General features: G+C 43.0%; 1 protein-coding gene across 3 annotated transcripts in view; it reads right to left on the reverse strand.

The window, feature by feature from the left end:
- The window catches only part of SCAP (SREBF chaperone), a 68,558-nt gene that overhangs the window by 47,452 nt on the left and 3,255 nt on the right, over positions 1 to 17,851 (reverse strand). The window lies entirely within an intron of this gene.

Consider the following 17,851-nt stretch of genomic DNA (forward strand, 5'->3'; position numbering starts at 1 on the left):
TTTTACATTTTTATCTGAGAGGAAATAGAGACCTTTTTCCTGGCTTCTCCAGACTAAGACTGGGACAATAAGACACCCAAAGCATATGAAATAAGCCATTTTGTCCACAGGAAAATACCATTAATGATTGCACCAGTGAATTCAATACAAGACCTAAACACAGGCTACCCACTAAAAACAGGTGGTCATTTTGAACAACTTGCCTTCACCATCTTGATTATAAAGAATACTAGAGGAGAAGCTCTGATAAGTTCACACAAGCAAGAAATCCATTAAGGGTTTTTATGCATATCTGGCTTAGCAATTCTGTAAGCCTCAAATGTTTAGAAGCTGGGGGAGGCACCACAGGCGCTGTTTTGTTTCATATTCTTTCCTAAGAATCCATTTTCAGCTATATGGGAGAAAGCATATAAAGGAAGACAAACCCTAAGTACAGCCATTATGCTTTTAATTTCAGATTAAATTTTATTTAATGCCCACAGGATTGTTTTACAATGATCTACCTATTTTTTCCCTCACCAGTAATACAACTAAAAATAATCAGACTCCTAGCAACAGAAGCACCAGAACACTGGCCTAATGACCAAATGGAAAACCTGAAGAAATATTTTTGCTCTTATCTTTTAGCAAGGCACTACATCTTTCCATAAGAATCAATATCACTTTCTTGGCTGTAGGCAATTTCAGTATGCCAACAGTCCAGCACCAGCATGAACATTCCAGGATTTTGGGAGAGAGGAAGCATGAGAAGTGTGTTCTTGCTGCCCAGAGACCTTGCAATGCAAGGGGTAAGGCTGACAAGCAGGCCAAAACACTACACATCATGGTCATGCAGAATAGAAAGGTTTTGTCTTATAGTCATGTGGGGAACCTAGAATACGGTACCCCGCAAAGCAACAGACACATGGTGTGGAAGGAAGTTGCAGAGACTACATCAGAAAAAGCTGGGGATTTACCCTTTAGCTTGTTTTGGTCCAGTAGCAAACGTGACATGTTTAAATCAAGTCCAAGGCAAATGTAAAAAAAATAAAAATTGTTTTTAAAGGTGCACTGAAATCACCAGAAACATGGACTATCTATTCTAAGTCTCAGGAGCAAGTAGAAAAATAAATAAATTTTAATTTAAAATTCCAATGGCAAAGCCCTCTTCCAGAGCTGTTCAGAGTGGGAAATATGACAGGAAATCCCCACATACACATGCCTACTCATGTACATACTCAGACTACTGAAAAGAATAATCAAAAAATACCTTTTGAATATATGGCAGTAACTGAAATGAAAAAAACACCGTCTGAGTTACCTGCTTGTAACTTCCTTTCCAGTTCTGGTATGCTGGAACAGAAAAATTCAGGGATTCACCTCACTGGTGATTTTTTTCAGCATGAGTCTTGCTAGAGCTATGTTATGTTGGGACTCACAGGATCATATCCCTAATCTAAGGGCAGAGGACAAAAAGCAAACATGAAATAATCCTTAAAAGCAAAGCCAGCACTGAGCACACCACAAAACCTCTGGTTATCAGCACCCAGACTCCATGGCTGTCCCATCACAACAGCAGATCTGATCCCTTATGACAGGACACAAACTAACCTGATTGCTCAGCTAAAGCAAGCAGAGAGGAGGAAAACACAAATGTGCCTCATATCAGCCTCATGCACATTAGAAATGAAAGTTTATGAATGCTGCAAGTGCAAGAATTGCAATTATGGTAAAAGCTTCAAGCGCTAAAAGGTAGTTGGACTAGATGATTGCTGCAGGTCCCTTCCAACTGAAATACTCTATTCTAATCAGTCACAGAAGTAAGGAGCAGGCAAAAAAACCCCACCCAAGCCTAGACTACTTAAAAATTCAAGTGGATATACCTAACATCCACAAAATAAAGCACAGGTCTAACATGAAGAAAAATTCTCATCCCTAAGAAACCAGTTTCCTCACATGCTGTGCAGACACCATCCTGGCTTCATCCCCACAGTTTAACTATGTGGCATTTGATTCTCCACCTTTACCTTCAAGTGCAAATAAACTGCCATTTCTCTAGAACGACAGTTCCTCCCCACACCTAACCAGTGAGCTAGGTGTGGCAGTCTAGAAAGACATGACCAAGCAGATCTGATCTTGCTGTAGGGCTGAGTGTCAGGATTGGACCATCCCTTCTGATCCCTGTTCTATGAGTAACTTGGGAACAATATATTCTACTTCCGTAGCAGAAAGATGTCGTGACCAGCTCTTTGACCAGCCTTACATTCTAACAGCAATTCTGGTTATTAGCACTGCACTGGGAACCATTTCTACTAATTGCAAAGAGAAAAACTTCCTATTTACTTGCTTCACTTGATGTGAAACACCAGCATTCATTAAGGAGAAAACATTAACCATTCCAAAGGTAATATTTGCTTATTAGTTTTTTGGGTATTGCAAATTAAATTCCAAAATCTTCATTAGCTCTATGTTACAACAGTGCGCGTAAATGTTAAAAGCGGGAACCGCTTCTGTTCAAAGTAATTTTTGCAAACAAAGATTAACTAACTGAAAGAAACCCTCTGATTTTAGGACAAGTGCTAAAGGCAAATCCATTCAGAGTTGTTCTTTTTGCACAACTGCAAATCCAAGTCAAAGTCTGGCTGGAAACAAGAGGACATCAGGACATTTCCTTAACCTTGCAACACAGTATGCTGCATTCATGGTTCACTTCAGGTACAAGAGACAGATATACAATGAAGTTCAGATAAATCATAGGAAACAAAAGCAATCAGCAAGGTTTAGCTTTTAAAGTATCTTAATTTCTAAATTAAGTTACACATCAAGCAATTGCTTAGGCTCTCTAGTCATTCCTTCCATTTACACAACTGTAAAACATTATTATCGCCAGGATTACACAAATTCAGCTATGTACGAGTGCTGCTTCAGTTAAGATGCTTTTGCACATGCACACACACATCCAATTCCAGTGTTTCACTTAGCTGCAGCACTTCCCATGGTAACTATTACCCAGGGGCTGGCTGGGGCACGCGAGGCGATGGGGGGCCAAGGATCAGGGTCTGTGGAGGGAGCATAGGTGTGGGAAAGACACCTTGTACCAAGGTTACTCATCCATGCCTGGAGAGACAGATGTTTTTTCAGCGCAGCCTTGCAAATGTTTCAAGTGAGATGCAACACAAAGGCTAGGGGCACAAATTTGTCACAAAGTGGAAATTCAGAGCTGCAGCAGTGCTGCAGGCAGGAAATGGATTGTAATAATTCACAACACCTAGTTACATTAATAATTCTATCTTGTAAACAGAATCTTTTCTCCCATTTTTGTGTTACATAAAGGAGAAAAAGCAATTGCTGAAACAATCCGATTGCCATCGCTTCACTGGTAATTTGCTACAAACCACAGCAGATTACATTGTGTAAGGGACTAAGTACACCTCACAGCCAGCGTGCTACAGGCACACGTACATACCACAGCTCAGACATGCACGCACACCACAGCTTGGCTGGCAAGAAGGTCTTGAACCCAAATCCTGAAAATCCTAATAGCATGCGACTAGTTGACGCGGCAGCAGACGCCCAGTGAAGATGAGACACCAGAGCCAGCAGGCTCCCTGTGCCCAGCGTCCCTCGCTCTCCTGCCCACAGCAGCTGAGCAGCCAGCTCCTCCAAGGAGAATTTTCAGACAGTCTGGCTGCTCAGCCACACAGGTCAGAAAAGCACACTGCCTGAGTCAGCTGGCATGCCATTTCCTTCTGAAGCCCCTTCCCTCGCCCACAGACAGGAAGGGAAATATGACTAAAAACTGAATTTTTCTCTGACACCATGTTATACACCACTTTTTCATACTTTTTTGGGTGTACTACACCCTCTGCCTCACACACACACACTTGCAGATGAGTTTCTCCAGTAGCCAAAAACTCTTCTCATACATAATACTGCAGCTCCAGAACGAGGGCTTCTACCATCTCATCAAGAGAAAACATAATCATTTATTTGCTGTTCATTCACAATGCAAGACAGGTAGAGAGAATATTAAAATGTCCACAATACTTTTAAAGCCCCAAGGCCACCCTTTGTGAAGCTGATCCTTATCCTGATCAGCAAGTGTGTTATGTTACATACCACTTAACACAGTCCATGCTGACTGCTGCCATAAGACAAAACAATTTTTCAGCTGGAATTAAGCACCAGCATCAGCACTTAACAGCACAGCATCACGCCACCTGCTCCCTGCCTCGCCAGCCTTCCCTGCTGCTCCCACAGCATATGCCAGCACAGCAGCTCTTCATCCATACCCCTCAAAAACTAGTTCTGGCTCGCCATAACTTCTAGCTAGCTGACAGGAGGTCAGGCTCTTCTATTTCCCACCTGTCTGAGAGCTGAACAGATGATTCACTTCTATTTCCGAAGCTTTTATGTAATGAGGAGGCTTGTGGTGGCCAACTCTGCACCAGACAATGAAGCTGCACTGAAGCTGAACGCAGGCAACTTCAACAGACACAGCAGCCTGGCAAAGGCTGGCAGGGACCTCAGGACATTGCGCAGGGTGACCTGGGGCAGGTTGGGCAGGGCCGTGCTCAGTCAGGTTTCAGCTATCTCCACCAGTGGAGACTCCACAGCCTCTCTGCAAACGGTTCCAGTGTTTGACCACAGTAAAAGAGCAGATGCCAAGGTGTTCTCCAGAGGTTAGTCCCACATCATGTTGTGGAAAGCCTCTACATGGAAAGACTTGCACTGCCACTTCAAAACATGCAGCAGTGCTTACGAAGCACACATCTAATCGGTCTTAGTATGACCCTTTTGGTAACCCACTATATGGTTCTACAAGCCTCACTAAGGTTTAAGAAATATAGCGCAAGATCCCTACGTACAGAGAGCAGCTTTTTCATCCCCAGCTGTACCAGCACATGAGGTTTGCAACACTCAGACACAGAAATCTTACATTTCCTTCCTAAATGAGTATATGACCAAGTCCAAACTAAGGTAATATTACACTGCGCATCTTGGCTATTCCATAGCATTACAGATCCTGGAACAATTATACTTTCTTGGAAAAATCCTACTGGTGCTGTAGTTTGCTGGCACTACTGCAAATTCTTCCAAAAACCATGACATACCAGCAAAGGAAAAAGTGTAGAATTTCTTCTTGCTGGAAAAATAAACTCAGCCTTACAGACGCTGAATGATATTACTTTTCCCCCAAGACAAAAGCTTTTATCTCACTTAACAATAGTTACATGTTCCAAATTCTTTACATTTCTGCCTGAAAGCATTTTACCGCCTTCACAGAAAGGCTCCCTTTCCCACCGAAAGCGCAGGAAAATGCAGCTGATAGCAGCAGCTCAGACAACATGAGCCCACTGTAAACTTAGAGGCAAAATCACCAAATTTATAAAATCTTTTCCCTTTACTATAAAGAGTAACCTGTTTTTTTCAAGTATACTCAACATCTCAGTTTTCCATAAAATGTTATTGAATCAGGCCTTAGCATTAGGTGTCACAAAAACATATAACCAAGCTAGTGAAGAGTTGGGGAGGGATGGACGGGGACACAGGGGACACAACACACAAAACAAGAAGTAAACACTGTTCTGTAGTAATTTTTCTTGCGCTTCAATACATACAATAATTTGCTCCATCTTGTTGTCTATAGCAAAGTCCTGTATCTAAACTTTCAACATTAATTTTAACCCAGCATTTTCCATTTAAAACACCAAGCTTGGTAAAGCAGGAATGGATCCAACATGGTCCCTGTGTTCCCAAAAACCCCCACCACCATCCGCATCGCCTAACTGGGACGTAACATTTCAAACGCAGGGCCTGTCACTCCAACGCACCTGTTCTTCACGAGGGGAACAGTACATGACATCACTCTAGCAGCCCCAGATGAGGTGCAGAATTTCAGAAGCTTTTGTACCAATGCTGTGGATTTGGGGGAAGGACAGGGGAGGAACGAAAGGGAAAGAACAAAGAGTTTACTAAAAATTAGGATTTATGAAGGTCACTCAGTTGTTGTCTGCTGTTGCCAACAGAGCAGATCAATTTGACTGCTGTTCTCTCAGCACCTGAGGGCAAGGCGGGCATATGGACCATTAGCAATAATTCACCCTCCCAGTGCTGCAGTCATTTGCCAGGTATCCATCAATCCAATGCAGGCTCCCCAGAGACAGCAGAATCAGAGTAGCAGCCTTCTGCCTTCAAAGTTATCACAGAATAAGTGGGAACAGCAGGATCGATGCTGCTAGAGACAAAATTAGACAGACTACTTCAAATTTGTACTGTCAAATGAGAAAAAAAAGTTTTTATCTAGGCTCCAGTTAAGATCTTGAGCCACAGAACAGGGAGTCCATAGAGGAAAATGCCTCTTTCATATCCATGTGTCACCTCCTCTGCTTCCACAGCCTACGGGGACATATTCACACACACGGCTACAGGTAATTCATGCATTCCTGGGCTACACCCAGGACACACAATGCAGAAATGCAGGAGCAACCAACAATACTGAGTGTACTGTCTGATTTACAGTCTCTACTCGACCTGCAAATATGTCTCTGACCTCTTTTTGGTCCTCACTACAGCTATGATTTCATAGCACCACCAGAAACTCAGCACCACAAACAGCCCCTGACGACAACTGAATTCAAAAGTTTCCCTGCAGATGCAGAAAACAGCCCGATGTCAGATCACTCACACACCAGCAAAAAAAGAATAAAAAACAGATTTTCTTGCCCTTTGTTGGACTGTTGAGGTGGTTCACAGCCTCAAGATGTTAGAAGCTATCACTGCTGCAGTCCCCTCTGTAACATGACTGGTGTCAGGTGCTGCAGCAGCTCTCACACCCCGTAATCAGCAAAAGGAAGAAGGGGAAGGAAGAGAAGAACAGACCTTGGGAACCCAGTTCTCCCACTCTTCAACAAGTGTGGATTCTGCTCCAATGAGGGCCAGGGATGAAACATTCTTCTGAAGATTTCAGAGGTGGGAAAAACAAGAAGTATGCTCAAGACACTAACCTCCCTTCACAGAAATGCTACACAACCAGCTCTAACACTGAGTTCCTATTCTCCACTTGCATTCCCATGAGAAGAATAACATGCTTTGTGCTGTGTAAGGACACAGAGGTCACGGGGGAACTGAATACTTCCTATGGGAAAGTCATGACCAGTGCACTAAGCTCCTGGAGGCTTGTGTCTGAAATGGGTTAATCCTGACACCACTCTTTCAGAAAGAAGGCTCCAGAACAGCCCATATGTTCTCAGTTGAGTATTCTTCATAGAAGAGTACTTTTCATATTCAAAAAGTAGAAACAGTTCAATAAACTAAATTTCTGGCTGCACTCTACCCATTCCAGCTATACGGCCAAAACAACAGTCTGAACTGAGTTTTTGAACCAGGTTTCAATACACAAAATGTGCTTCTAGCCCAGGATAACCAGGCACACGCATCCTCAGTACAAGTTGCACTTTCCTCTGGTCAGAAACAAGCTAGTTTTGACTGAAGCTGAACCTCCGAGTTCTCAACAGTACAATGTTGTAATGCAAGGATCAAACATCCCCCACATCCTCTTCCCTTCTTGTTTAGCCTTCTCTGAAGACACCTCAAAGCTCTTCACACCTGTCTAACATTTGGGCTGCATGCTCTAAACTTGCTTGGCAACTCATTTCCTTCAGTCAACTAAAAAAATCCCAAACAAACCACCAAAACCAAATAAAAGTACACTTGCCAGGAACTTGAGATGTTTGAAGATCAAGGAGTTACACACATCTGCATACAAAATTCTACACAAATTAACAGTAGCCACTCACTTCATTCTCACCTTTTTGCCCATTTTCCTTCCCCTACAATATTCATTTATATTTTGAGAATTCAAAAATTCAGAAGTTATCTGAAACAGACCCCATTTTACAACGGTATTTAACTCATTTTACAAATTATTAATCATATCTTGAAATGCTTGAGTAGCAACAACGACAGAGAAACACTGCCACAAAGGTTCAAAAAGAAAACACTTGCATGATCTTTACATCCCAGATAATGTGTTATCTGCTACCAAAGAAGGGATTAACAGTCAAAATAAGTTTCCAAACCTATTTTCAGGACATCTTTTGAATTCTTCTGCCACAAGAGAAGAATCTCAGCTAAACTCCTGCTTAAGAATAGTAATTCATTGAATGTAGCTTCTATCAAACATCCTCTCTTGCCTCCTAAAATACTTCAACAGTGCCAGACAACAATTTATTGCTGTGGATGAGATGACCAGGTATTCCACATGATGAACCACAGAACACAGAAGTTTGGGATATGTAACAAAAATTGAAAGTATCCAAAATTAGAAGAACCTCACAGCTTCAAAGTTTACCCTTCTTTTGGCATCCTGCCAAAGGAAGCTTACTGGCTTTAAGTGTACTAACAGCTTATCAAACACAAGAAAATATTTCCCAATCTCTTCTTCATGACCACAGAGTTCTTGCCCAACCTCATTCTTGTTAGCAATGATCTGGCCTCCACTGTCAATTTACTACACAGAGCCAAACATGACATAAGACAGCTTCTCCCTTAAAATACGGGTTTAGTATCACTTACTACAATTTCACAAATAGTATATACCTCACGCAGGGTTAGTGATGAAGATACATGATAGAAAACCTGCAAAATTAGTTTAGGACAAGGGTTAGTCAGAGAAGACTAGGTGCAGGACATGCACCACAGAGACAATCCCCAACTTCTATTTCCAATTTTGAAACTAAGCTGTTGAGCAGATTTTGGACAAAAGGCTTGTCCTCTCTAGGCTCATTTCTCCCTAGTCTGTAAAAGGAAAGTCTACTTTTTGATGGAGTCAGTATAATTCTGTGAAATATAAAGCTAAGAATCGTAATTCAAAAGCCAGTACTGTAAATATTAGAAAGACATGCATCGAACTCTTACTTTCTTCACAGTCTCACCAGAATGTGCTTTTCTAACAAACGTGCCAAGCAGCATGTCTATTTCCAGCCAGGTAAAGTCTCTAAGCCCTCCAAAAAGCAGCTGCTTTATCTGTCAGTGAACTACCCAGAGGATTTCTAACCAAGGTGGATTTTTTCCACAATACCAATCTATCAGCTATACATCAGTATTTTTTTCAGGCCTTAGGCAACTGAGTACTAAACTCCTACTCTAAAGAGCTAAGAGGGCAAAAGAGACAAATCAGACTGTAGTGTTTGGCTTTTAATGTAATCCTTGAATTTTTTACTACGGAAAATAGACATTTACTTAGATAAATAGATGCCCACAGTTATAGCACTATAATCAAAAACTACCAGGAGTTTTGGAAAGGATATAAACTCTCAAGTGCCATGGAGTACACAAACTTTAAACAATAGTAGTTAGAATGCCTTTTGAAAACTTCTTCAAACACCTTGTAAACCTCCTCCACCATCTATTAGCAAAGACCGTAAAGAACTCTGAAGTAGCAATTCCTTCATGTTACCAAAAAAGTTACTGAGTTTGGAACTCACCATTCCAACACATTTTACACTGAACTTCACTATTGACAAGATTAAGACCAGTTCATTATTCAGTCCACTGAAGGTTCTTCCAACGTTGTTTTTGCTGTATGGTTAGTTCTGTAGCTAGTACCTTGTGAGCCAAGCTCAGCACAAGTGGTGTGGCTTTAGTACACTTCTCCCTGTCAGTATCATCATGGCAGGACATGCAGAACCAGGCTGTAGTCTAAGTCCTTAAAAGGTTGAACAGAAATAAAAATCAGAGACGTGAGCTATCATCAGGTTAGACAGCATTAGGTCTGATTTCCTTCATACGTGGCACCACCTCAGCAGGATCAGACCCAAGCAGTACTTGAACTAACTCTCTATTTAAAACTCCCAACAAGCAAAGCACAGAGAATCAGATTTGGACAGTGGTTCTGCTTTTACAAGAAAATCTCATTTGACAACTAAAGTTACATCTTTACAGGAATAACAGAGTCCCAAATAAAAACCCAATGCTTTGCATAACAGCAAAGGGATTAAAAAAAAAAAAGGAGTGAGGGGGAATAGGACATGAAAAACTACACTAAAAAAGTGTGCTTATAAAAACCTTGTGGGGAATTAGAAGAAAAAATTTGGAGGTGACAGAGGCTACTTAGCGATATTACATGGGAGGCTCCTAAGAAATGAAACAAAAAAATCAGTGAAGAATTGAAGATGCGTCCAAATAAGGAAAATAAGGAGAGAGGGTCTTGCACACTCTGTACGATAATATTATACAGCAGATCAAAAAGGAGTCTGAGGAACTGCTAGGAAGAGGTATAAGAACTAATATTAAATGTTAATTCAGATACCATGAGCAGCAAGTCCTCCAGAGAGTCTGTAGGGCCCACAGAGGAAGAACACAGAGAGAACAGAAAAACACTGAAGAAAACTAAATAAAATTTGAATTTATCTTCATAGAGGGTAAGTTACAGGGAGGGGGGAAGCTTCCATGCTGAAATCCTTTTAGGAGGGACATCAGACTCTACCACAGATTGGCACATCAGAGAAGGGAAGGGGTTACAGAATGAGAGGTTACACCAGGCAGGGTCCCAGACCAGAGGGTATGGCTGCAGGAGATCCAGTGGATCACCAACACCAGACAGCTAAAGCGACAGGTAACCTTTTGTCCCAGTATGGTTGCTGAAAGGAGGGAAGTATTCTTCCTGCTTTTGCTAGGGAATATCTGGGAAACTACTGATCACCAAAGCATATATTCTAAAGAAAACAGTAGAAAATAGCAAACAGAATTTTTTGCTGGAAGGAGAGTTACCACACATGAAGGAAGTCAGCTTCACTAATGTGTTAAGACTGACTTCTCCAGAGGAACAAACAAGCACATAGATCAGAGATCCAATTTAGAAAGTCTACCTAGACTACTAAAAATGTGCCCAAGAAAACTCCTTATATAAAAAACTAAGGTATCATGCGATAAAGGGGTCGGGCCTTCATGTGGCTAGAAGCTGAGTGTAAGACAGGTGAAGAAAGAATTGTAACAAACATCTGATTCTTTTAACAGAGGGAGGTAATCACACAGTCCCATAGGGAACTGCGGTGTTTGACAGATTCACAACTTCCCTGGAAAAAAGGTGTAATGTGGACATAAATAACACTTTCAGTTGTCCATTATTCACAGGGCAAAGATCAGGCTGACTGAAAAGCTGGCAGAAATAGCTCCACACCAAGTGACCGGGTAGCAAAATGACAGATTAAGTTCAATGCCAATGAACGGTACATGATGCATACAGGGTAAATAATGTTACATATATAGGAATGCATTCTTGACTGGCTATAGCCACTCATGAACAAGAGCCTGGGGTCCTAATTGCTAATTCTCTGAAAACATGAGCTCAATGCAGTCAAAAAAAAAGGAAATTGTATATTACAAATTGTTAAGCATGGAACAAAGAACAAACAGAAATCATTACATTAATAACTAAATCTGTGCTATGCACACACTGAGTGCTACACACCGTTCTGGTCATTTTTCCTCTTCCTCCTCATCTCAAAAAGAACATGCAGGAAAATTAGGAAAGGTACACAGAAGTTCAACAAAGATGATCAAAGATACAAGGCAGCTTCCACAAAACAAAAAAGTACCGGAAGACTTCAATCTGGAAAAGATTTTTAAAGCAAATGGATACAAAAGACTTCTCTAACAGAGATGATATGAGGAAACCAAATAGGGGAGGGTGGCCTCTTTCAGTACAGGAATAATTCAGCATCAAATGTAACTACAAAGTGGCGACTCAAAATAAACACACAGTTAAGCTGTGGAAATCTTTACCCCCGGACATTATCTATATCACGTGGGTTAAAAAAGCAAGTGGACAAATTTTTCGATGAGCAAGCTGTGAAGCACTATTCAGCGCAAAGCCAAGGCATTCCTCTGGCTGGAGAAGCCCCTCGGCCACAAGCCACTTCTCTCGAACACTGCACTGCCTGCCAGTATCCAACGTATTTGTCTCATTTGTACACTCTTCCCCTGTACTAAATACTGTTCACACTCAGAAACCAGACACTAACCTAAAGAGGCCGTCAGCCTGACCCAGCAGCTGTCCTTATGCAATGCATCTCATGTGACTGCTTTTGGAATAATCTTCTTTTTGTTTATCAATATAGCTGCTTTACAACAAATGGCTAGGGAATCACTTTCTCCTAAAAATACCGAAAGACTGATGCAACACCCACACGCAGTTACATATCAGAGCTTTACTGTTAAATCCAGCTATAGAAAATCCACCTTCTACCTCAACAAGAGTATGCTGGCCTGTGGCAATACACCCCAACTGGGCAGCCAGGCACAAACACCCAGGAGTTCAATCAGCTTTTCACTCCCTGGCTGCTTGGGAAGTTCCCGACTCCAGCTGTAGAGAAACTCACTCCAGGATACAAACAGCAACCTACAAAGAGCATCTCTGATCCTTTGTAGGATATACCTTGTCTATATGAATGCACTGATGAGGCATCTTAAACTACCATTTTAAGATTTCTGAAGAATGGAGAAAATTAATTTCCATAGAAATACTATGTACTCCAAGTGTTAATTAGGTGTTCTCTACCTTCCTGTAGGCCTTAATCAAGCTCCCTTGCTGTAATATAAAGTAGCTGTGCCTACATTTGTACTTCCTCTGGAACACAACGTCATCTGCTTGGCTCTTTCTGTAAGAAATCCCTGCAGCCTGCGCATCATTGCAGCTCTTTATGCAAGACTTCGGAGAGGAGCACACAAACAGTTCACCCAGCACAGTCCTCAAAACGCTTGTCTTTCTACTACAGCTGCCATTGCTACTCATGTCGTTTTCTAAACCTCTCTAGAAGATAAAGTTTAACATCTTATCCCATGCCTCTTGTCTGCAATGTGAAATATGTAAATGTTTTTGGACGATCTACCTGGCCTTGTGCAAAGCATTGCACACTGTCCCACACAACATCCCTGTCTCTAAACTGGAGAGACATGGATTTGATGGATGCACCACTCGGTGGACAAGGAATTGGCTTGATGGTCACGCTCAAAGAGTTCCATCAACAGCTTGATGTCCAAGTGGAGATCAGTGACAAGTGGCATTCCTCAGGGGTCTATACTGAGGCCAGCACCATTTAACATCCTTGTCGATGACACGGACACTGGGATTGAGCCACCCTTGGCAAGCTTCCCAACACTAAGGTGTGTGGTAGGTTGACACACTGGAGGCAAGGGATGCCACCCAGAGGGACCTGGGCAGGCTGGAGAGGTGGGCCCCTGCGAACCTCATGGCGTTTAACAGGGTCAAGTGCAAGATCCTGCACCCAGGTCGGGGCAGCCCCCAGTATCAGGCTGGGTGGAGAATGGGTTGGGAGCAGCCCTGAGGAAAGGGACTGGGGGTGCTGGTGGGCGAGAAGCTGGACGTGACCCGGCCACGTGCGCTCGCAGCCCAGAAAGCCCCCCGTGCCCTGGGCTGCATCCCCAGCAGCGTGGCCGGCGGGGCGAGGGAGGGGGCTCTGCCCCTCTGCCGAGACCCCCCTGCAGCGCCGCCTCCAGCTCTGGGGCCCCCAGCATAAGGAGGGCACGGACCTGTTGGAGCGGGGCCAGAGGAGGCCACGGAGATGGCCAGAGGGCTGGAGCCCCTCTGCTGCGCAGCCGGGCTGGGAGCGCTGGGGCTGTTCAGCCCGGAGAAGGGAAGGCTCCTGGAGACCCTGGAGCACCTTCCAGCACCCAAAGGGGCCGGCGAGGAAGCTGGGGAGGGGCTTTTCCCAAGGGCCTGCAGCGCCAGGACAAGGGGGAACGGCTTTGCGCTGAGAGAGGGCAGATGGAGATCAGAGCTGAGGGAGAAATCCTTCCCTGTGAGGGCGGCGAGGCGCCGGCACGGGCTGCCCAGAGCAGCTGTGGGTGCCCCAGCCCTGGCAGTGCCCAAGGCCAGGCTGGACGGGGCTGGGAGCCACCGGGGCTGGGGGAAGGGGGCCCTGCGCGTGGCAGGGGTGGGACTAGGGGGTCTTTAAGGGCCCTTCAACTCAAACCATTCTTCTAGATTCTGTGTCACTCATGAAGCAGTAACTTTGTCAGATCCATCCTCAGTGTCATTTCTGAAGTTTCCAAGTACTACATATATTATGGACTAGCAATAAAGATTAAAACCTCCCCAAAGTAGCCCTCACACCTTACTAAAGCATGCAAATTAAAAAAAAAAAAAAAGCAAGATAAACACTTCAGCATAACCATGAGCTTTCTGTGAAACACGCAAGGCCAGACAGACACTTCTGCACTGAAGGACACAAGCTTTTTCTTCCAGTTCACATGCCTCATGCCTCATTCTGTCTGCAGTGAAAGGCCCTTCACCTACTCTGTTTATCCTGCCCCAGCAGTCACCCAGTCACGGTCAGAGACTCGCAGCACAGAACAAACCCCATTAGTAACTACAGAGCATGGTGAGGGAAGACAGGGCTAGAAGGGACTGCAAGGGCTCCAGTTCATGCACCTCACTTAGAGCATTAAGAGCTACGCTCAAATTATTCTCAACAGATATTTATCCAACTTGTTCTTAAGCATTTAATCAGAGACTCCGCCGCCATCCTAACATTCTCTAGTACTTTCAATCACTGTTTGTAACATTTTACCTGTGTCCCTCCCTGCTATTTAAACCGCTCCTTCTGTGCCACTCTCTGCGGGCAGCCTCAGCAGCACTACCTGTAACTGTCACTCCCTCAAGTCTCCCCTCAGCCTTCTCAGCGCACACAGCTTTCCCTGACCATGCTTTCCAGAGACTGACTGCTCCTCTGTATGTCCTCTCCACTTGGTTCATGTCACCCTTCCAGCGTCATATCAAAGCCATGTCACAGGGAGTCCCAGCGAAGCCCTACTGGCACTGGGTGGAATGGATTACATCATAACCTGCAGTTTATTTTCCAGTTTATATACCCAAACAAAACTTCTGCCTCCTTTTCCCCACAGGAGAACCTTAGTCACCAGTGTGGGTGAAAGGTTCATTTAATGATGGATTATACCTATTCAATTATTCTAAGGCCTACAGCTGGTTATTTTTACTTGAATTCAAAACTTTGCCACTGTTCTTATTGACATGTAGCCAATTTTTCAGGCAACATTTAAGTCATCAAGTCCACATCTCAATTTTTAATCCTATCATATTTGTAGTCCTTCCCTGCTTTATGTCACTTACAATTTTAATATGCATCATCTGTTCTACCACTCAAGTCATGAATGAAAACCCACAGCCCTCAGTAATGCTCCCAGTACAGCCTTCCTTTTTAGCGAGATCCTTACAGGTACTCCAAGTACATTTGTTTCACTGCATCTGTATCCATCGTATAGCAGCATGTTCTTAAGCTTTGTTTTTAGAAGTCTCACCTAACTGGGAATCTTACCAGGGCAAAAAAGCCCAAAACCTTACTGAATTCAAGATACACGGAAGCTTTTGTTTCTGCAGCCAGAAACAGACCCAACATCTTATCCTAGAAAGAAGTAAACTCACTTTGCCAAGGAAACACCTGTGGCAAACCAGCACTTGCTGTTACGTGCTTCCTGTAATCCTTAGGTGCTTACAAATCATCTGACTACTCACTGCAGGATTTTAAGATGACTACTACTCACCACTCTCTTCTTCCCACTCTTCCACCTACACAAACTGCTTGCTCTTCTCTAGTCTTTCAAAGCATCACCTATTTCCCATTTCTCAAAAGATGCCTACTAAAGCTTTTAAGGTTTTTTTAGTCTGTACTTTAAGTACACATATGAAAATATCTCACTTAAATGACTGCTTGAAAACCTGCCCTTTTTGCTAAGCTGTCACCAGCATTAGCTGCTCACCAGCTGACTTGGGTCTTCAGCAAGAGTCAAAAGCTATGGAACACTTCTGTTTCAGTGACACTGGACAGTACTTTTTCCTCTATGTTCTTTCCTCCACTATCTTCTTAAGACATTCACAGAATAATTTTTGTATCCCTTGATGGCCTCTGATAGTCAGGCTTGATTTCTACCTTGATCCTTCTTACACGGTCTTGCTACTCTTCAAATGAAAAAAGGAAATACCTCTAAGTTTGAATAAGCCACATATTGCAGGAGTGATGAAAGCAACGTTTGTAACTAGTGCTTTAATGTGATTTCTACCCAGCTCCAGCACTGCTTTCTTGAGACAAAGTTCATGTAACTGAGAAGCACCTATAGCAGTCATTTATCATCACAATATAACAATCGGAAATTCACTGGGGCTTTTTTTCCTCAACAGTTTTGCAACTGCAATTACTCATTTACCTCATCAAATGAGTATCTGAAATGAGCGTGACTTCTTTCATGTTTCTTTATCTATGGCTGGGGCTCCCTTCCCTGCAAAAGATAAACTTCCTGGTTCAAAACTCTCCTTCAGGACAGAAATCAGAATTAGTTGTTAGTGATCTGTACTTAAAAAAAACAAAGCAAAGCAACAAAAAACCTATTTAATTTAGGTCCATATAGTCTGACTGTATGGTTTTCGGTTCTATTTCTCAAACAGATGTCTGTATATCTGAGTCACCTCTTCTACCGTAACTATTTTTTAAGAGGTTGTGCCATGATAAAAGCTTAACATCCATACCTCACTCAACAGTTCTACAGGGTAGGGCAAGTTAAAGAGGACAGTAACATTTTTCAAAAGTGTCTATAACAGGCGAATACATTCCTCAGAAGGAAATGTAGTCCATTGAGCAGCCCACTACACCACCACTTACATCGCTACTTCAGTCCTGGGTGCGACAGACACAGTGGGCTTCTGAAACCCTTCCCCAGGAAAACCACATCTGTGTAAATACTTCTAGCAGACTTCTGCATTTTCCACAGACTGCTCCACTTCCCCACACAAAGGTGCAGTCCCTCCACCATGCAGAAACCGGTCCTGGTTCTGACTTTAATAGAGGAAGGACAGAAGAGTTATTTAAGTTACCTTCCTTCTGCTGAAACTTGCATTGCCAGCACACACATTTCAAACACCTTCTGCATTGCCACTATTTTCATCACTGCTCCCGCAATCCTTTGAATTTAGTTCAGCAGCTAGCTTTGGTGATCTCTGTTGATGTAACAGCAGTATGATTTTTCTGGTCTACCAAGATCACAGCCTATATTGGGTCAATTTGCCTCCTAGGAGGAAATTCCCCCCCAAAAAACCCTCAGAAATAGCTTTTGAATAAGCTGCTTCATTGAATTAAAAACACACCAGTATAACTAAGACCAGTCATCACTGACAGGAGCTTCCCGACCAACTGTAATTAGAGTTCGATCAAACTAAGTTTATGCATTAAATACTATCATTTTCCTGATAAATATGTTGTGGAAACGTAAACCAAATCATCTTCCCATTTCAGGAGGAGGACCTGGTTAGTGTAGTACTACTTGGGCACCTTCTGACAGCTACCAAGCGAAGGGTTTCCAAAACCTCTGGGTTTGGCAGAAAAACAGAAGTCTACCTTTGGCTTTTCGGGGAAACACGCTTCCTTTTCTACACAGACCTTCTCTACAACTCCCAAACATTCCAGTTTCATGGTATTTTTACTCTGAACTCTTGAGGGCCAGAAGTTTTGCCTGTGTCATTCACCTAATTAGCAGGGATCCTCTCACAGGCAGGATGCTAAGAGTGACAGAAATAAAGGAGACAAACCACTTAGTCCATGAAACAGAAAGCAAAAAGTAAGATGTAAACTTCAGCATGTATTTCCTTCCATTGTTTCCTCAAAAACAAAACCACCAAATCTGTAATTGGAACACCTCTCATTAAAAGGAAGATGGCACTTTAAGATCTTTCAGACCTGAAAAGCACCCCGAGAAGGCACAACGAAACACAAGCACCTGTAAGGTGACTCACACAGGATTGATTTTCACCAGGTTCTAGGTTACAGAAGTAACACTTGGC

The sequence above is a fragment of the Falco biarmicus genome, chromosome 4, assembly GCF_023638135.1.
Source record: "Falco biarmicus isolate bFalBia1 chromosome 4, bFalBia1.pri, whole genome shotgun sequence".
NCBI lineage: Eukaryota > Metazoa > Chordata > Aves > Falconiformes > Falconidae > Falco > Falco biarmicus.